This window comes from Salvelinus fontinalis, chromosome 5 (assembly GCF_029448725.1).
Source record: "Salvelinus fontinalis isolate EN_2023a chromosome 5, ASM2944872v1, whole genome shotgun sequence".
In the NCBI taxonomy this organism is placed as follows: domain Eukaryota; kingdom Metazoa; phylum Chordata; class Actinopteri; order Salmoniformes; family Salmonidae; genus Salvelinus; species Salvelinus fontinalis.
In genome coordinates this window covers 40,716,768-40,739,075 of record NC_074669.1, presented here as the reverse complement: position 1 = coordinate 40,739,075, position 22,308 = coordinate 40,716,768, and the positions used below count along the sequence as shown (strand labels likewise).

The following is a 22,308-nucleotide window of genomic DNA, read 5'->3' as shown; positions in this document are numbered from 1 at the left end:
GCTATAACTGTTAATATATATATATATATATAATTATATTATTTAATTTTTTATCAACCTTAGATGAATGCATTGACTAAGTCAATCTGGACAAGAGCATCTGGTTATGACAAATGAATGTTATGTTAAAAATAAATGTCAAAAAGAAGCTTTTGCAAAGCACACTGTTGGGTATTATTCTCATGAGCTCCGCACTCAAACTATTTGTATTTTCATCAACTTTGGCGTTGTTTGGTGTTGGAGGTCATTAAATGATACCCAGCTGTGTGCTTTCACATTTACATTTTGTTCATTTATCATACACTATTATCCAGAGTGAATTACAGTCAGTGTATTAAACTAAGGTAAACAATAATATACCACAGTCATAGCAAGTAAAAATATTGTGCTGCCCTTACTGAAAATGTTGTAGTTAAGCGGGCTACTTGCAAGTCTATATTTGTATTAGAAAATACATGTAATGTAATTAAACTGTTACAAAATAGGCTACATTAATTGTAGCTCAGGCCAGTGAAATACAAACGACAGAATAGGTATGGAAGTACTTATATCAAATGCATGTAACAGAAACACTGCCCGTTGTTGGTCATATGCAGTCAAAATGATGTTTTCATGAAATTTGATGATATTTGGATGAAACCAGATGAAAGTATGATGACCAAAGTATGAAAAATGACTTTTGCTTCTACATTGATAAAGTATTATCATGAAGTTACTAGTCCCCTTTCCAATGTCAAACACTTATTATTATTGAGGGATAAGGTGACATCGCCTTAACTCTCCTTTGAATACACCTATGGTAAAATAGTTTTCTCTTACCTAGTTTAAAGTAACCAATATCAGAGAATACATGTTTGCAGAGGGGCATGGTTTATATAGCTAGATAGCTACTCTATTGATGCCAAAATTTGACTGTAGGGTTATCAACTGTAACGCAGAAATGGAATGTAAATCACAGAAAATATATATTGTGGTGGCAGCTGTGGAGAAGTACTTGGGTGTACAAGATTTTGTTGCATAAGAGTTACAAAGTGTGTTGAACAATAGTGTCCCATCCTCCCAGACTGCTGGCCTAGTGTAGGGTCAGATAGGGCCAAAGTGGTGGAATAGTGGTGAGGTTTTAATGAGTGCAGGGTTAGTTGGTAGGGCAATTTTTCTCCCCTTTCCCCCATCCCTTTTTCCCTCCCCTTTATGCGTCACAAACTTTAATACATTTACCCCCAAGAACAGTAGGCGGACACAGCCCACACAGAAGGTGGCAGCATGCACCTCTAACGTATGCTTGCGGCGACCATAATGCCATAGAAGAAGAGAAAAAAAAACGGTTTTGTTTACTGTAACTTAATGGCAGCCAATTACCTGTAAGTTACTGTAAAATAATAATAATCATTATTATGCGTTAACGCAGATACATAAAAAAATCTACATATATCTCTGTTTTTTGCGTGTACATTGACTGAATGATTGATCTTACACTACACAAAAATAAATAACATACATTTTCTAAACTAATCCAATCATTTAGTTAGATTTTTGCACCTGTTACTGAAATGGTTGTGTCACTCCCTGACCTTAGAGATCCTTTTCATGTCTCTATTTTGGTTTGGTCAGGGCGTGAGTTGGGGTGGGTATTCTATGTTCTATGTTGTGTATTTCTTTGTGTTTGGCCGGGTGTGGTTCTCAATCAGAGGCAGCTGTCTGTCATTGTCTCTGATTGAGAACCATACTTAGGTAGCCCTTTTTTCCACCTGTTTTTGTGGGAAGTTGACTTTTATTTAGGGCACATAGCCTGTAGCTTCACGGTTTATTTTTGTAGTGTTTGTTGTTTTGTTCGGCGTCATTTTTATAAATAAAGGAAAATGTACGCGCACCACGCTGCACCTTGGTCCTCTTCTGTTAACGGCCGTGACAGGTTGTTCCAGTCTAAATGGCTTATGTAGTATCCTGAGACTGTTTCCAACTCTGGCAGTCATTATGAATGCAGGTTGCAGGTGAAGAAAAATGTCAACAGTTGGATATTCTAACTCTCGCTGGATAACTTGCAGGTGGGATTGCAAAATTCTGGTAAATTCCCCAGGTTTTACGGATTTTGTGGTTGGTTCAGGAAATCCTTCAACTGGTCCCGTGTGGCTCAGTTGGTAGAGCATGGCACTTGCAATGCCTTGGTTGTGAGTTTTTTCCTATGGGGGACCAATATGTGAAAAAAAGTATGAAAATATACACTACTGTTCAAAAGTTTGGGGTCACTTAGAAATGTCCTTGTTTTTGGAAGAAAAGCACTTTTTTGTCCAGTACAATTGATCAGAAATATGGTGTAGACATTGTTGTAAATGATTATTGTTGCTGGAAATGGCTGCTTTTTGGAATATCTACATAGGCGTACAGAGGCCCATTATCAGCAATCATCATTCCTGTGTTGTCACGATCGTCTTGACGTGGAAGAGAGGACCAAAACGCAGCGTGTGAAAAGTACATATTTTAATAGATGACGAAGACGTAACACGAATACTTAATCAAAACAACAAACTGACGATCGTGAAGCTATTTAAACAAATAGTGCTGACACTAAACACTACACAATGACATAGACAATTACCCACAAACGCATAATGCCTATGGCTGCCTTAAATATGGCTCCCAATCAGAGACAAATGAAAGACAGCTGTCTCTGATTGAGAACCACTCAGGCAACCATAGACATACCTAGACACATTCACTAAACACAACCCCATGCACTAAACCCAACACCCACCTTTACCATATAACCACCCAAGACGAGACAAAAACACAAACATTCCCCATGTCACACCCTGACCTAACTAAAATAATAAAGAACACAAAGAATACTAAGGCCAGGGCGTGACATGTGTTCCAATGGCACGTTGTGTTAGCTAATCTAAGTTTATCGTTTTAAAAGGCTAATTGATCATTAGAAAACCATTATGCAATTATGCTAGCACAGCTGAAAACTGATGTACTGATTAAAGAAACAATAAAACTGGCCTTAAGACGTAGTTGAGTATCTGGAGCATCAGCATTTGTGGGTTCGAATACAGGCTCAAAATGGCAAAACACCAGTCTCAACGTCAACAGTGAAGAGGCAACTCCGGGATGCTGGCCTTCTAGGCAGAGTTTCTCTGTCCAGTGTCTGTACTTTTGCCCATCTTAATATTTTCTATTTATTGGCCAGTCTGAGATATGTCTTTTTCTTTGCAACTCTGCTTAGAAGGCCAGCATCCCGGGGGTTACCTCTTCACTGTTGACGTTGAGACTGGTGTTTTGCTAGTACTATTTAATGAAGCTGCCAGTTGAGGACTTGTGAGGCATCTGTTTCTCAAACTAGACACTTTATTGTACTTGTTTTCTTGCTCAGTTGTGCACCGGGGCCTCCCACTCCTCTTTCTATTCTGGTTAGAGCCAGTTTGCGGTGTCTTGTGAAGGGAGTAGTATAAAGCGTTGTACGAGATCTTCAGTTTCTTGTCAATTTCTCACATTGAAAAGCCTTAATCTCTCAGAACAAGAATAGACTGACGAGTTTCAGAAGAAAGTGCATTGTTTCTGGACATTTTGAGCCAGAAACAAAGAACCCGGAGGTCAGTGATGGTACTCCCATGTGGTCTACTCGTTCTGAGCGCAGGTCTAAATCTTTGGTCCTTCCGTCACACCTTTTCTGATGTTGTGATGAATGGTTTCTGGTCTAGTTCTGTGAGAGGGATAGGTGTAGTGGGGGGAGGGGGAAGAGCGATGGAGAGGAAGAAAGGGGTGGGAGTAGTTGAGGGAATGTCTATCGGGCTGGTGCTGGAGGATAGAGTGAACAAACAGGACTCAGACCCGCCTGGCTTCGGCGCACTCACCAACAGTATGTGTTTTCATTGTGAGTGCCTCCGTGGGGGCAGATCTCTGTACGTACTTGGACTGAAAATTAATGAATTCAGCAACATTGTCTCTGTCACTAACGAATACAGTCATGGGTAATAACTCTGCAATTCACTTGAAAAGGCAAGGCGACCTGGGAAATTATATTGGAGGCGTGGCTTGGTGGGGGCAATGTTCAAGATGATACCACTCAAATTTGGACCCCCTACAGGGTCGCAGTAACTCTATCGGTTTGAGTAATGACAACAAAATCACTTTACGTAACTGTACTCATATGTTACGTGCAACAGGTTTCCTTAAAAGTTTTGAGCAATGACAGCACATTGGGTTTTACAGTGCAGCCTCCACCTCCAGCCTGTTCACATGTTCTTAGAACGTCATTGCGCAATCATGCGTGAAACAGAGTTTTGACTGGCCACTATTGAAAAAAGGATCCCAGCTTTCTTGGACTGCAACATTTATTGCTCAACTCTTAAAATTAAGGACATGAATCCACTTTACAACCAGTGAAGCCTACCTGGCAAATTAAAAACGTATCCACAGGAAGCGCTTCCTCCATTCGCTATTCGAGTGCAAGATACGGATGACGTGTCTTTTTTTGCTGGAGTTGATGAATATGAGGTTGAAAAGTGGTGGAATTGTCCTATATAGACGTTGGTTTTACTGTAATATATCTCAAAGATATAGACCTATCTCACTATGTACACTTCTTCCACTGCCATTAATAATACTTTCATCCAGTTGAGCAAGCACACAAAGTTTATACTGAAACTTCCTTTTCTACTGTAGTTATAGATACTGTCACTGTCTTTGGAGAACGGTCACCTTCTCCTGTGTGTGGGTATATAAACAGAGCCCTAACCCAAACAGCATCAGTAGCAGATGGTCTCTATAAGGAAGTAAACAAGGTGGTGTTTCAAAGGGAGATGCTGTTTTGCTGTGAGTAGTTTTGGTGGGACTGTTTTTCACTGCCCTACAGATGGGACAGGAGGGGAGAGATGGTTGGAAGACAGGGTGATAATGAGTGTGTAACTCTACAGTATGTGTTGAATAGTTAATGATATAGTGTGCATAAAGGGACAATGTTGTATGGTGGCACTTGTCATCTCGGTAAAGATGTACAAATGCAGGAATATGTTTCACATTACATAAGTTCTGTGCTTTTTCATAGCTAAAAACATCTCCCCTTCCTTCCTTCTTTCTTTCTTTCTTTCTTTCTTTCTTTCTTTCTTTCTTTCCTTCCTTCCTTCCTTCCTTCCTTCCTTCCTTCCTTCCTTCCTTCCTTCCTTCCTTCCTTCCTTCCTTCCTTCCTTCCTTCCTTCCTTCCTTCCTTCCTTCCTTCCTTCCTTCCTTCCTTCCCTCCCTCCCTCTCTCTCATACTCCCTCCCTCCCTCCTCCAGGTGGAGGCCATCCATCCAGACTGTGCCTTGGTGTCCCAACACATGAAGGCCCAGCAGAGCTGTATCCACACACGCAGACAGGAGGGTCGCAACCGTTCTGCCAGGACAGGTACTGTAAACCCAAACAGTACTATTCATTTATTGGATTAAGTCCTGTAAACCTAATCAATGTGAAAACTTTGTAGTCACAAATGTTTTAGGTTCCCTTAACAGGCACATTCAGTCTTGATTTTGTGAGACTATTTTTGATTCAGATGAAATTTTTTAGGTGAACAGGCATGCTGACTGCAGGAATGTCCACCAGAGCTGTTGCCAGATAATTTAATGTTCATTTCTCTACCATAAGCCATCTCTAACGTTGTTTTAGAGAATTTGGCAGTATGTCCAACTGGCCTCACAACCACAGACCACATGTATGGCTTCATGTGGGTGAGCGGTTAGCTGATGTCAATGTTGTGAACAGAGTGCCCCATTGTGGCAGTGGGGTTATGGTATGCGCAGGCATAAGCTACGGACAACGAACACAATTGCATTTTTATCAATGGCAATTTGAACGCACAGAGATTCCGTGACGAATTCCTGAGACTCGTTGTGAGGTCCATTTTGTTAAAGGTATCTGTGACCAACAGGTACTCCTAGTCATGTGAAATGTTGTATTTATTTTATTTAACCTTTATTTTGACAAGGAATACGAATTTAAACCAAGGTCTCTTTTCTTAATGCACCCTGATAATTAAATGATAATGCCCTCGAAGCCAATGTTTGGACGATATATTGGCACGAGATATTGGCACGATACAACGGGTTACCAACATATTCAAAAAATGACTGACATATTTAAAGAAAAACATAATTTTGATGAATTTATTCATACTATTTCATCCTTCCAACAAATATAGTCCTGACACAAATCGTTGTATATATCTATAAAAATGATGCCAGTTGATTCATGATTTCGACTGAGAAATGCTGTCTGTCTTGTCCGGACTCTGCACATGTACATTACTATGGGACAGCTTGAGATCGAATTTTAATATTGGAACAATGTTGCAAATGTTGAGAGACAGACAGCAAGGTTTATATTGGAATGTGTTTCAATTAACAGGTGTGCCTTTGTTAAGGTAATTTGTGGAGTGTCTTTCCTTAATGCGTTTGAGCCAATCAGTTGTGATGTGACATGGTAGGGTTGGTATACAGAAGACCACCCTATTTGGTAAAAGACCAAGTCCATAATATTGCAATAACAGCTCAAATAAGCAAAGAGAAACAACAGTCCATCATTACTTTAAGACTTGAAGGTCACTTAATCTGGAACATTTTAAGAACTGAAAGTTTCTTCAAGTGGAGTTGCAAAACCATCAAGCGCTATGATGAATCTGGCTCTTATGAGGACTGCGACAGGAAAGGAAGACCCAGTTACCTCTTCTGCAGAGGATAAGTTCATAAGTTCACAGTTAACTGCATCCCAAATAAATGCTTTAGAGACTGTGTGAATCAAGCCTTCGTGGTCAAATTTCTGCAAAGAAACCACTACTAAAGGACACCAATAAGAAGAGACTTGCTTGGGCCAAGAAATACGAGCAATGACATTAGGCTGGTGGAAATCTTTCCTTTGGTTTGAGATTTTTGATTCCAACTGCCGTGTCTTTGTGAGACACAGAGTATTTGAACGGATGATCTCCACATGTGTAGTTCCCACTGTGAAGCATGGAGATGGTGTGGGGGTGCTTTGCTGGTGACACGGTCTGTGATTTATTTAGAATTCAAGGCACACTTAACCAGCATGGGTACCACAGCATTCTGCAGCGATACCCCATCCCATCTGGTTTGCACTTAGTCCCACTATCATTTGTTTTTCAACAGGACAATGACCCAAAACACACCTCCAGTCTGTGTAAGGGCTATTTGACCAAGGAGAGTGATGGTGCTGCATCAGATGACCTGGCCTCCACAATCACCTGACCTCAACCCCAATTGAGATGGTTTGGGAGGAATTGGACTGGAGAGTGAAGGAAAAGCAGTGTGCAAAGCTGTCATCAAGGCAAAGGTTGACTACTTTGAAGAATCTAAAACATATTTTGATTTGTTTAACAATTTTTGGTTACAACATGATTCCAATGTCATTGTGTTACCACAATTTTGATATTGCAAGTGCACCCTCTTAAAATGTTGTATTCTTCCACAGAGCAATGGCAGCCTCAGACCCCTCAAGCCATGTTACTTTGCATTGTTAATGCTGACCATACAAGGAAGATAAACCTCATCTCCCATCCAGCATCCGCTGTTGACGTAAACATCTTGAAGGAAAAGTTTGAGTTGAACCACGACTTCCGCTTGCAGTATGAAGACCCTGACATTGATTTACAACTTACCTGCCTGATGATTGAAGAGTTGCCACAAAAAGCAACACTGCACATTTTAGTGGACGAAGGAGATTCAAGTTCTACTCCAACCACTGACAGAATTACGGGGACCATGTCTGTTCCCTCAGCCACGTGTTCTATTAGTTCCCACAGCCCTATATTTCCTCAGCCCTATGTTCCCTCAGCTCTATGGTCCTTCATACTTTTTTCAAATTCTCTCAATAGCTAGTATTTTTGGAGCTGCACTGAATGTACCCCTGTTTAATTAAGAGGGGGTAAACAGAAAATATGGATATTATAGACAACTGTCTGTTATGTGATAACAAATATTTCACATGGCGTATATTTTCTACACCCTTGATGTACACTCTAAAAAATGCTAGGTTGTTTGGTTGCCCCAACTGCTGGTTTGCAGATGTTGTTGGATTATTTTCTTTAACACAATACCAGACGTATTTTCATTTACCCTAATACAGGATCTCGAAACTCATACACATCACTTTCAACCAAACCATTCCCATCATTATCATATTTCTCAGCATACTCTACAGCAGCAAGTTGCAAGTGAATAAAAATGTTAAATTGGAAATACGGTGTATGTCTCTTTCTGTTGGGGAAGGGGCGGCGTATGGGCTGGCAGTTCCTGGATGGAGGTGGCAGTTGTGTTTGATCAGTTTTGTGTCCAAATCAAATTGTATTAGTCACATGCGCCGAATGCAACAGGTGTAGACTTTACAGTGAAATGCTTACTTATGAGCCCCTAAACAACAATCCAGTTTAAAAAAATATATGGATAAGAATAATAGATAAAAGTAACAAGTAATTGAAGAGCAGCAGTAAAATAACAATAGCGAGACTATATACAGGGGGGTAATAATACAGAGTCAATGTGCGGGGGGGCACCGGTTAGTTGAGGTAGTATGTACATGTAGGTAGTTATTAAAGTGACTGCATAGATGACAAGAGTAGCAGTGGTGTAAAGAGGGGGTGAGGAGGGGGTGGGGGGCAATGCAAATAGTCTGGGTAGCCATTTGACTAGATTTTCAGGAGTCTTATGGCTTGGGGTTAGAAGCTGTTTAGAAGCCTCTTGGACTGAGACTTGGTGCTCCAATACCACTTGCCGTGCAAAAGCAGAGAGAACAGTCTATGACTAGGGTGGCTGGAGTCACTGACAATTTTTAAGCCCTTCCTCTGACACTGCCTGGTATAGAGGTCCTGGATGGCAGGAAGCTTGGCCCCAGTGATGTACTGGGCCGTAGGCACTGCCCTCTGTCGTGCCTTGCGGTCGGAGGCCGAGCAGTTTCCATACCAGGCAGTGATCCAACCAGTCAGAATGCTCTCGATGGTCCAGCTGTAGAATCTTTTGAGGATCTGAGGACCCATGCCAAATATTTTCAGTCTCCTGAGGGGGAGTAGGTTTTGTTGTGCCCTCTTCACAACTGTCTTGGTGTGCTTGGACCATGTAAGTTTGTTGGTGATGTGGACACCAAGGAACTTGAAGCTCTCAACCTGCTCCACTGCAGCCCCGTCGATGAGAATGGGGGCGTACTCGGTCCTCTTTTTCCTGTCGTCCACAATCATCTCCTTTGTCTTGATCACGTCGAGGTAGAGATTGTTGTCCTGGCACCACCTGGCCAGGTCTCTGACCTCCTCCCTATAGGCTGTCTCGTCATTGTCGGTGATCAGGCCTACCACTTGTGTCCTCTGCAAATGTATTGATGGTGTTGGAGTCGTGCCTGGCCATGCAGTCATGAGTGAACAGGGAGTACAGGAGGGGATTGAGCATGCCTTCCTGAGGGGCCCCTGTGTTGCGTATCAGCGTGGCGGATGTGTTATTACCTACCCTTACCACCTATGGGGCAGCCCATCAGGAAGTCCAGGATCCAGTTGCAGAGGGAGGTGTTTATTCCCAGGGTCCTTAACTTATTGATGAGATTTGAGGGCACTATGGTGTTAAACGCTGAGCTGTAGTCAATGAATACCATTCTCACAAAGGTGTGGATCTGTTGGGGTGGTATGCAAATTGGAGTGGGTCTAGGGTTTCTGGGATGATGGTGTTGATGTGAGCCATGATCAGCCTGTCAAAGCACTTCATGACTACAGACATGAGTGTTATGGGTCGGTAGTCATTTAGGCAGGTTACCTTAGTGTTCTTGGGCACAGGGACAATGGTGGTCTGCTTAAAACTTGTTGGTATTACAGACTCGGACAGGGAGAGGTTGAAAATGTCAGTGAAGACACTTGCCAGTTGGTCAGCGCATGATAACAGTACACGTCCTGGTAATCCGTCTGGCCCTGCGGCCTTGAAAGCGGCAGCTCTAGCCTTTAGCTCAGTGTGGATGCTGCCTGTAATCCATGGCTTCTGGTTGGGGTATGTACGGTTGAAGTCGGAAGTTCACACACACCTTAGCCAACTACATTCAAACTCAGTTTTTCACAATTCCTGACATTTAATCCGAGTATAAATTCCATGTCTTAGGTCAGTTAGGATCACCAGTTTATGTTAAGAATGTGAAATGTCAGAATAATAGTTGAGTGATTTTATTTCAGCTTTTATTTATTTCATCACATTCCCAGTGGGTCAGAAGTTTACATACACTCAATTAGTATTTGGTAGCATTGCCTTTAAATTGTTTAACTTGGGTGAAATGTTTCGGGTAGCCTTCCACAAGCTTCCCAGAATAAGTAGGGTGAATTTTGGCCCATTCCTCCTGGCAGAGCTGGTGTAACTGAGTCAGATTTGTAGGTTTCCTTGCCCGCACATGTTTTTTTCATTTCTTCCCACAAATTTTCTATGGGATTGAGGTCAGGGCTTTGTGATGGCCGCTCCAATACCTTGACTTTGGAAGTATGCTTGGGGTCATTGTCCATTTGAAAGATCCATTTGCGACCAAGCTTTAATTTCCTGACTGATGTCTTGAGATGTTGCTTCAATATATCCACGTAATTTTCCATCCTAATGATGATCTAGTTTGTGATGTGTACCATTCCCTTCTGCAGCAAAGCACCCCCACAACATGATGCTACCACCCCCGTGCTTCAGGGTTGGGATGGTGTTCTTTGGCTTGCTGGCATCCCCCTTTTTCCTCCAAACATAACGATTGTCATTATGGCCAAACAGAGGACATTTCTACAAAAAGTACGATCTTTGTCCTCATGTGCAGCTGCAAACCGTAGTCTGGCTGTTTTATGGCGGTTTTGGAGCAGTGGCCTCTTCCTTGCTGAGCGGCTTTTCCGGTTATGTCGATATAGGACACGTTTTACTGTGGATATAGACACTTTTGTACCGGTTTCCTACAGCATCTTCTTCCTTTGCTGTTGTTCTGTGATTGATTTGCACTTTTTGCACCAAAATACGTTCATCTCTAGGAGACAGAACGCGTCTCCTTCTTGAGCGGTATGACGTCTGCATGGTCCCATGGTGGTTATACTTGCATACTACTGTTTGTACAGATGAACGTGGTACCTTCAGGCATTTGGAAATTGCTCCCAAGGATGAACCAGACTTGTGGAGGTCTACAATTTTTTTCCTGAGGTCTTGGCTGATTTCTTTTGATTTTTCCATGATGTCAAGCAAAGAGGCACTGAGTTTGAAGGTAGGCCTTGAAATACATCCACAGGTACACCACCAATTGACTCAAATGATGTCAATTAGCCTATCAGAATCTTCTAAAGCCATGACATCATTTTCTGGAATTTTTAAAGTTGCTAAAAATGCAATGTCAAATTAGTGTATGTAATGTGTTATTATGTGAACTTCTGATCCACTGGAATTGTGATACAGTGAATTATATGTGAAGTATTCTGTCTGTAAACAATTGTTGGAAGATTTCTTGTCATGCACAAAGTAGATGTCCTAACCGACTTGCCAAAACTATAGTTTGTTAACAATACATTTGTGGAGTGACTGAAAAATGAGTTTTGATGACCCCAACCTAAGTGTACGTAAACTTCCGACTTCAACTGTACGTACGGTCACTGTGGGGACGACGTCATCGATTGACTTATTGATGACGGTGTACTCCTCAATGCCTTCGGAGGAATCCCGGAACATATTGCATTTTGTGCTTGCAAAACAGTCCTGTAGCTTAGCATCTGCTTCCTATGACCACTTTTTCATTGATCTGGTCATTGTTGCTTCCTGCTTACATTTCTGCTTGTAAGGATGAATCAGGAGGATAGTATTATGGTCAGATTTGCCAAATGGAGGGCTATGGAGAGCTTTGTATGCATCGTTGTGTGTGTGGAGTATAGGTGGTCCGGAGTTAATTTTCCTCTGGTTGCACATTTAACATGCTGATAGAAATTTGATAAAACAGATTTAAGTTTCCCTGCATTAAAACTTCTTCGGGATCTGTGTCTCTTCCATGGGACGGTTGAGCTAACGTAGGCTAATGGGATTAGCATGAGGTTGTATGTAACAAGAAAGTTTCCCAGGACATAGACATATCTGATATTGGCAGAAAGCTTAACATCTTGTTAATCTAACTGCACAGTCCAATTTACTGTAGCTATTACAGTTAAAAATAGCATGCTACTGTTTGAGGCGAGTGCTCAGTTTTGAACATGAAAAGTTATTAATAATTAGGCGCATTTGGGCAGTCTTGACACAACATTTTTAACATAAATGCAATGGTTCATTGGATCAGTCTAAAACTTTGCACATACTCTGCTGGACAAATCTAAATTGCACCTGGGCTGGAATAATACATTATGGCCTTTCTCTTGCATTTCAAAGATGATGTTACAAAAAAATACAAAAGAACGGTTGTTTATTTTCTTTGTATTATCTTTTACCAGATCTATTCTGTTATATTCTCCTATATTGCTTTCACATTTCCACAATGCTCAAAGTGTTTCCTTTCAAATGGTACCAAGAAAATGCATATCCTTGCTTCAGGGCCTGAGCTACAGGCAGTTAGATTTGGGTATGTAATTTTAGGTGAAACTTTTTAAAAAGGGGCGTATCCTAAAGAGGAAAATCGCTGGCTACTAGGACCGCTCCCGCTGGGTGAGATTTTTCGTTTTTGCTTATGGCGGAATACAGCTCATTCAATGCAGTCTTAGTGCCAGCCTCTGACTATGGTGGTATGTAAACAGCTACTAAAAATACCGAAACTCTCTCAGTAGGTAGTGTGGTCTACAGCCTATCATGTGATACTCTACCTCGGGTGATCAAGAGCTCGAGACTTCCTTAGATATCGTGCACCAGCTGTTGTTTACAAAATACATAGACCGCCGCCCCTTGTCTTACCAGACGCCGCTGTTCTATCCTGCGAGTACATCGTATAATCAGCCAGCTGTATGTTAATATTTGCGTCGTTCAGCCACGACTCCATGAAGCGTAAGATATTTGTTTTTAATGTCACGTTGGTAGTTAAATGTCCTGTTAACTCGTCGATTTTATTTTCAAAAGATTGCACGTTTGCTAGCAGAATGGAGGGAATTGGGGGTTTATTCGGTCACCTACGAATTCTCAAAAGGCAGCTCGACCTTCGGCCCTTCTTTCTCTGCTTCCTCTTCACACAGATCACGGGGATCGGGGCCTGTTCGAGGAAGCAGTATATCCATCGCGTCGGGCTCGTCAGAGTCGTGAGAATCGAGAGTTGTGAAAGGGAAAAAATGATTCTGCTAGTCGTGATGAATACTCGTAGTCCTGATGTCTAGAAGTTATTTTCGGTTTTAAGAGACGGTAGCGGCAACATTATGTACAAAATAAGTAAAACAACGCAAATAAATGAACAAAAAAATACAATCGGCTGGGGGCACGTAAAACATCTGCCTTCTTCTCCGGTGCCATCTTACAGGGTTGGTGCTGGTGTTGTCCCTGAGACCATGAAAACCTGGGTTGGAAATTATGTTGGAGCTGGGCCTGGAAGTCGTGCTGGAACTGTAGTCCAGGGGTTGGTGCTGGGTCTGGGGACCGGGAAACCGGAACCGGGAATTGGGGCTGCTGCAGGTGCTGGATCAGGATCTGGGTCTGTAGAGGGGAGGAAGGACAACCTGAGGAGCAAGCCAACACACAAGGGAGCCCCAGACCCAGAGGTCAATTGTAGCACTCCCACTGTGGCCTGCTCGCTTCTGGTGAAAATCTGGTGCCTCGACCGCGCCTTGTCTTGTGGTTTGATGCTGGAAAGTGGATGTGGATTGATGATGGGACTGCTGCTGGATCTGCAGAAGGAAGGAACAACAACCTGAGGAGCAAGCAGGCACACCAGGGAGTCCTAGAGCTGGGGGTCAGTGGTGGCACTCCCCTGTGGTCTGCTTGCTCATGGTGAAGGTTTGACTGACATTCATGTGTTTAAGTAATGATGGACTGTCGTTTCTCTTTGCTTATTTGAGCTGTTCTTGCCATAATATGGACTTGGTCTTTTACCAAATAGGGCGATCTTCTGTTTATCAACCCTACCTTGTCACAACACAACTGATTGACTCAAGCGCATTAAGAAGGAAAGAAATACCATGCATGTACTTTTTAACAAGGCACACCTGTTAATTGAAATGCATTCCAGGTGACTATCTCATGTAGCTGGAAGAGAGAATGCCAAGCGTGTGCAAAGCTGTCATCAAGGCCAAGGGTGGCTACTTTGAAGAATCTCAAATATAAAATCTATTTTGATTTGTTTCACTTTTTTGGTTACTACATGATTCCATGTGTAATTTAATAGTTTTGATGTCTTCACTGTTTTTCTACAATGTAGAAAATATTAGAAATATGAACCCTTGAATGAGTAGGTATGTCCAAACTTTTGACTGGTACTGTGTTATTGTAATAATGTTACACCTGGTGGCGCTGCTGAAACATGAATACACTTCCACCCGAAAGCTTGCAAGTTAAAATCTCCAAAGTATTTATGCACACATTACATGGTGTCCCTGCTCACTGCTTGTTGTTACATTGGTGATGTCAGATAATTGGACAATTACAGTGTCTTTCAAAAGTATTCACCCCCTTGGTGTTTTTCCTATTTGTTGCATTACAACCTGTAATTTATATTGATTGATTTTTATTTGGATTTCATGTAATGGACATACACAAAACAGTAAAAACTGGTGAAGGGAAACTAAAAAAATGCTGTGTGCATATGTATTCATCCCATTTGCTAAAAAAGCCCCTAAATAAGATCTGGTGCAACCAATTACCTTCAGAAATCACATAATTGGTTAAATAGATTGCACAGAGATGGACTTTAAGTGTCACATGATCTCAGTATATATACACCTGTTCTGAAAGGCCCCAGAGTCTGCAACACCACTAAGCAAGGGGTACCACCAAGCAAGCGGCATCATGAAGACCGAGGAGCACTCCAAACAGGTCAGGGACAAAGTTGTGGAGAAGTATAGATCAGGGTTGGGTTATAGAAAAAATATCTGAAACTTTGAACATCCCACGGAGCACCATTAAATCCATTATTAAAAAATTGAAAGAATATGGCACCACAACAAACTTGCCAAGAGAGGGCCGCCTATCAAAACTCACGGACCAGGCAAGGAAGGCATTAATCAGAGAGGCAACAAAGAGACCAGAAATAACCCTCCGACAAACAATTGGATAAGGTACCCTGGTTCAGATGAGACTAAACTTGAGCTTTTTGGCAACCAATGGAAAACACTATGTCTGTCACAAACCCAACACCTCTCATCACCCCGAGAACATCATCCCCACAGTGAAGCATGGTGGTGGCAGCATCATGCTGTGGGGATGTTTTTCATCGGCATGGACTGAGAAACTGGTCAGAATTGAAGGAATGATGGATGGCGCAAAATACTGGGAAATTCTTGAGGGAAACCTGTTTCAGTCTTTCAGAGATTTGAGACTGGGACGAAGGTTCACCTTAGAGCAGGACAATGACCCTAAGCATACTGCTAAAGCAACATTTGAGTGGTTTAAGGGGAATCATGTCTTGGAATGGCTAAGTCAAAGTCCAGACCTCAATCCAATTGAGAATCTGTGGTATGACTTAAAGATTGCTGTACACCAGCGCAACCCATCCAACTTGAAGGAGCTGGAGCAGTTTTGCCTTGAGGAATGGGCACAAATCCCAGTGGCTAGATGTGCCAAGCTTATAAAGACATACCCCAAGAGACTTGCAGATGTAACTGCTGCGAAAGGTGGCTCTACAAAGTGTGACTTTGGAGTGGTGAATAGTTATGCACGCTCAAATTTTCAATTCTTTTGTCTTATTTCTTGTTTGTTTCACAATAAAAAATATTTTGCATCTTCAAAGTGGTAGGTATGTTGTGTAAATCAAATGATTCAAAGCCCCCAAAAATCTATTTTAATTACAGGTTGTAAGGGAACAAAATAAGAAAAATGCAAAAGGGGGTGAATTCTTTCGCAAGCCACTGTATTGACTTGATTCTGGGCAACTTTTATCAAAGTGCAGAGATCTATTCTTTCCATTAAATCTTTTTTTTATTTTATTTTTTTTATTTATTTTTTTATAAATTTTATCCCATTTTTCTCCCCAATTTTCGTGGTATCCAATCGCTAGTAATTACTACCTTGTCTCATTGCTACAACTCCCGTACGGGCTCGGGAGAGACGAAGGTCGAAAGCCATGCATCCTCCGAAGCACAATCCAACCAGCCGTACTGCTTCTTAACACAGCGCGCCTCCAACCCGGAAGCCAGCCGCACCAATGTGTCGGAGGAAACACCGTGTACCTGGCCCCCTTGGCTGGCGTGCACTGCGCCCGGCCCGCCACAGGAATCGCTGGAGCGCGATGAGACAAGGATATCCCTACCGGCCAAACCCTCCCTACCCCGGACGACGCTATGCCAATTGTGCGTCGCCCCACGGACCTCCCGGTCGCGGCCGGCTGCGACAGAGCCTGGGCGCGAACCCAGAGACTCTGGTCCATTAAATCTTTGACCAATCTCTGTCATGCCCACACCTGGTGGAGTAGCATGAAATTCAAGTAATTAGCTACCACGCAGTTGTGATTTCAAATCCCAAGTGAGATATAGTCACAATTAACCAGCATTCAGCAGCATACTGTCATTTTACAGCAATAACACCTTAATTCAGTAACTTATTGTTTACCTTACATCCACTGCAACCAGTAGCCTGTAGTGTACCGTCAAATTACAATAATTTGTTATATTTACATTTCATGGCAGAAAAGGAAAACATGTCAGAGAGGGAAAGAAAAGGATGGTTCTTCACAACCATCACAGCAGTAAAAAACTATTCCTCATATGCCCCCCAAAAATTGCTACACGTATCACCCTCACCCCTGACAAAGAACTGCTCTTTGTGAGGGGTGAGTGTATGCTTGTCCAGCAAAACCATGCCCCTCATTATCATATTTCCCAGCATGCTATAATCCAGTTAGATTTTTAGAATTGTTTGTTTCAGTATCTATGTTTTTGCATGTACATTGAGTAATTAAAACCACTTCGCTGTAAAGTCCTCTGTTTTAGGGGACCTTCGTGGTTCTGGTACTGGTTGTGGAGTTTTTTCCAGCTTAATGCGTTTGAGCCAATCAGTTGTGTTGTGACAAGTTAGGGTTGGTACACGAAAGATGTCCATATTATGGCAAGAACCGCTCAAATAAGCAAAGAGAAACGACAGTCCATCATTACTTTAAGACATGCCTCATGGGCTTAGTTCAACTGTCACACTCCATGAGAACCCAAAATATAAGCGTGTTTTTCTCCAATATTTTTAAACATTGTAAATGTAACAAACACTGTATAGCCTCATAACATGTTTAAAACAATAATTTTGATCATATTCATGGATGGTCAGTCCTTGCATCTGTAGCTCTGTCTATGACAGTTTTTGACAATTGCTTACACATGATTTCTGAAACTATGGCTCCTTTTCTCTAGACTCTACACACAAAACCCCAAAAGACACACACAACATGCAAAATGTCACACATCTCTTGCAAAACCAAACACAAAATGGGGTTTTTGCATCAAAACTCTACACACAAACCATCAAATGATTAGCTCTTATATGTCAACTACACACGGATGTGACAAATGTAAAACACTACTATCTTGTGTCTTTTGCATGTTCAGTGTGCAGTGGAGTCCATGGCAGTTTGTCATAGCACACACACGTACATGCATGTGCACAAATATATACAGTATGTATGCATATTCAGTATATATTTACACTATAAACAGAAATGCAAGGGGGGAAAAATGTTATGTATTTCTTTCTCAAAACATATTCTCATCCAGATTTCGGGATAAACAGTAACAGACGAAACAAATACAGTAGAAGATAAATAGATAGGTTTGTCCTTGTTCTCGTCCCCCTCTTACTCTCACTCCTCTTCCTCTAACTCTCTCTCCAAAATTGGCTTCTATTGTTGCCTATTTATAGTGCTCAAGCTCTGAGTTCTAAGTGAAGAAATTAGCTATAAGTGTTTTCACACGTCATCACTTGGGTGTAGGTAATCGGTAAATGAGTGTGGCATTTGGAATGGCAGTGTTTTCTAAATGAAACACAATACCTGTTAGTTTTGAATGATGTGTCTAATGTAGAGAACTGTGTTTAGTGTTTTGCAAAAAGTGTTTTACAAATGCAAACTGAGTGTAAAGCAGATAATGTGCTTGCAGACTTGGTCTGAAGATTAGGTACATGAGGTAATGGTTTCACTGAGTGTGCCTCAAGCACCACTTTTAGTGTGTAAGCGATTGTGAAAAACTGTAATCTGTGTCACGCCCTGACCATAGAGAGCTTTTATTCTCTAGGTTGGTTAGGTCGGGGTGTGATTTAGGGTGGGTCATCTAGGCGTTTATATGTCGATGTTGGCCTGTTATGGTTCCCAATCAGAGGCAGCTGTTTATCGTTGTCTCTGATTGGGGATCATATTTAGGCAGCCATTTCCCCTTTGTGCTTTGTGGGATCTTGTCTATGGATAGTTGCATGTCAGCACTATTATTTAGCTTCACGTTTAGTATTTTGTTGTTTTTGTTCGGTGTTCATTTAATAAAGGAAAATGTACGCCTACCACACTGGACCTTGGTCCATTCATAATGACGAGCGTGACAATCTGAGAGTGGTTACATTTCTCCAGGCCCATCTCTCAGCTTTTTACCAAAACAGAGGCGGGATGGCCGTTTTGTTATTGTTTCATCTGTGTATTTTCCCTTTAAACAGCTGCATATTATCAAGAGATCAAAGTGTCACCAACAAAAAGGTAAACAATAGGCCAAATGTAGCATATGGCATTCATTCTTCAAATGTAAATAGCACTTTTCAGTAGTGCTCAAAGGATGCCATTCCATGAGCGCAACATTTATTTTCAACCTCGAATCAATGAGCCCAATCAGTTCTCCATGACAACAAAATCATAATCAACAGAGTAGGGCTGGCTAATAAGTCCTTAGTTTTAGGGTTATGCTCAGGTAAAACAATCTATACTTCCATATTTCCAAGTCCTATTCTTGAATGTCAATGGGTAAAACATTTATTGGAATGACTGGAATGACTAGTTTTTAATGTAAAGATATAATTTAATTGTATTACTATATGTAGTAGAAAGCGATGGGTTAGAAGAAGCCTACATATCCAACCCATAAAGTAAAATGTAGCATCCATATGTAACGGATGTGAAATGGCTAGCTAGTTAGCGGGTACGCGCTAGTAGCATTTCAATCAGTTACGTCACTTGCTCTGAGACTTAAGTAGTGTTGCCCCTTGCTTTGCAAGGGCCGTGGCCTTTGTGGAATGATGGGTAACGACCGTGCTTCGTGGGCAACCGTTGTTGATGTGTGCAGAGGGTCCCTGGTTCGCGCCCGTGTCGGGGCGAGGGGACGGTTTAAAGTTATACTGTTACATTAAAGCTGTTGACCCGGATCACTGGTTGCTGCGGAAAAAGGAGGAGGTTGAAAGGGGGGTGAGTGTAACGGATGTGAAATGGCTAGCTAGTTAGCGGGTACGCGCTAGTAGCATTTCAATCAGTTACGTCACTTGCTCTGAGACTTAAGTAGTGTTGCCCCTTGCTTTGCAAGGGCCGTGGCTTTTGTGGAGCGATGGGTAACGCTGCTTCGTGGGTGACTGTTGTTGATGTGTGCAGAGGGTCCCTGGTTCGCGCCCGGGTCGGGGCGAGGGGACGGTTTAAAGTTATACTGTTACATTGTAACGGATGTGAAATGGCTAGCTAGTTAGCGGGTACGCGCTAGTAGCATTTCAATCAGTTACGTCACTTGCTCTGAGACTTAAGTAGTGTTGCCCCTTGCTTTGCAAGGGCCGTGGCTTTTGTGGAGCGATGGGTAACACTACTTAAGTCTCAGAGCAAGTGACGTAACTGATTGAAATGCTACTAGCGCGTACCCGCTAACTAGCTAGCCATTTCACATCCGTTACACATATGTCAATTTTGATATTGATTTATCCTGCAATAGATGTCGCTCAATTGGTAACATACATTTTGGTGTTCTTCTAATGTCTCTTAAGGGGAAAGTAATCTAAAAGTAACTGAATGTAATCAGATTACATTACTGAGTTTGAGTCATCCAAAAGTTACGTTACTGTTAAAAAAATTGGACAGGTAACTAGTAACTGTAACAGATTACATTTAGAAAGTAACCTACCCAACCCTGGTCTGTTATCTGTGTGAAGCAGGATGTCAAATCTGACACCACTTGAAGCTGGGATGTCAATCCTAACATTTAATTCGCTCTTCTGACTGTCCATCAACTCATTGCTCAACCTTATATCACAGCCACTAAAAACGCATATGCCTGGAATCCTTACATCATAATGCAGCAGGAGAGAGTGGTTTTGTTACTGTAGCACATGTAGAGATTGATTTATATCCAGTAATTTAAAATAATTCATAGATTTGAAACAAACAACACTTTCTCTTTGTTAAAGATGTACAAGATTAATGAGATTTCAGGAAGCCAAGCTAGAGCTCTGTGAGACGTTCACAGCGATCGGGGCAGAAGTTTTGATCAAGAGAGACGTTTAGAAAATATGCACATTTTCTCTAACAATAAATAAACAAATATGTATTTTACAATTATAAGGAAGGTGAAATCATATAATAGGTCATTTTATAAATACTATATTTAGAAAAAAAATGTAATTTCAAGCCTTATTCATACAGTTTTGTTAAAAAGGAAATACGTCATATAAAATATATTATGTTTTTATATTTTTATCATATTTGTACTGTGTACCACACCTCTGCAATTTACAACTAATTTTACCAGAAAGGTGAGATGTTAACCTTTCTTGGACTATGCAGCATTACTAGTTATTGTTTAAATAATTACTTTTGGAAATTAGGTAGATTACATTTTCGATTACATTATATTACATTTAAGAGTTACATTTTATTCTTTGTAAGGCAGCCGTCTGCTTCTCTATAGTGACCCGTTTGCGTTTCAAAATAATCCCTTTTTTATAGAGCTTTGTGAGACATATGATAAGGTCTAAGGGTCATCAAATTCCTCCAGTTTCCTTTGACAGCCGTCTTGGAAAAGGTGAACATGAAAGGTACATTATCTGTGAGGTCTGTTTGTCTGTCAGGGCTCTTCAACCCTGTTCATGGAGTCCTACCATCCTGTAGATTTTCAGTCCAACCCTAATCTAGTGCACCTGATTCTAATAGTTAGTTAGTTTATACGCTGAATTGGGTTAGTTATAACTGGGGTTGGTACGAAAATCTGAAGTGCTGACGAAAGTTTACTGTATGTGTGTCTTCATCCTGGCTGACACCCTTACAGACGCCCAAGGGGAGATGGAGCCTGAGCTCCTACTGGTCCTGGGCCTCCTAAGTGCTCCCATATCCCCTCATCCAGGTGTGTGTGTGTCTGTGGGCATCCTAAGTGCCCCCATATCCCCTCATCCAGGTGTGTGTGTGTGTCTGTGGGCATCCTAAGTGTGCCCATATCCCCTCATCCAGGTGTGTGTGTGTGTATCTGTGGGCATCCTAAGTGCCCCCATATCTCCTCTAGAGTAGGTATGAAAGATGGTAACATTGAGTTCAACCAACATAGAAAACAGGTAAGATTGGTGCATTAAAACCAAAAATGATTCAGTCAAAAAGAGGGCGGTTCACAGTTCACAAACAAAAAAGACAAACTCTATGTTGCGTTAGGCCCTAACGCAACATAGCTGATTCGAATTATTAAAGCTTGATGATTAGTACATTTTATTATCAGCTGTGTAGTGCTAGGTCAAAAACCAAAATGAACACCCCTTGAGGTTCAGAGGACTGAATTTGGGAAAGTCTTCTTCAGTGTGTGTGAAGGAGTGCTCAACCATTATTCTGTGTGTGTGTGTGTGTGTGTGTGTGTGTGTGTGTGTGTGTGTGTGTGTGTGTGTGTGTGTGTGTGTGTGTGTGTGTGTGTGTGTGTGTGTGTGTGTGTGTGTGTGTGTGTGTTCATGTCAGTGGAGGCTCCTCAGAGTAGAAAGGGGAGGACCACATTTAAAAAGTTATCTTTTTTAGATACAAATATACTGATCAATAATATAAACACAACATGCAACAATTGAAACAATTTTACTGAGTTACAGTTCATATAAAGAAATCAGTCAATTAAAATTAGTTTCATCACCTGTCCGGGTGGCTGGTCTCCGACTATCCCACAATTGAAGAAGCTGGATGTGGAGGTCCTGGGCTGGTGTGGTTACATGTGGTCTGCGGTTGTGAAGCTGGTTGAATGTACTGCCAAATTCTCTAAAATTACGTTAG

The 22,308-nt window shown here is 41.6% G+C and overlaps 1 pseudogene; it reads left to right on the top strand.

The window, feature by feature from the left end:
• Positions 1–22,308, top strand: part of LOC129855586 (pituitary adenylate cyclase-activating polypeptide type I receptor-like) — a 67,732-nt pseudogene that overhangs the window by 4,696 nt on the left and 40,728 nt on the right.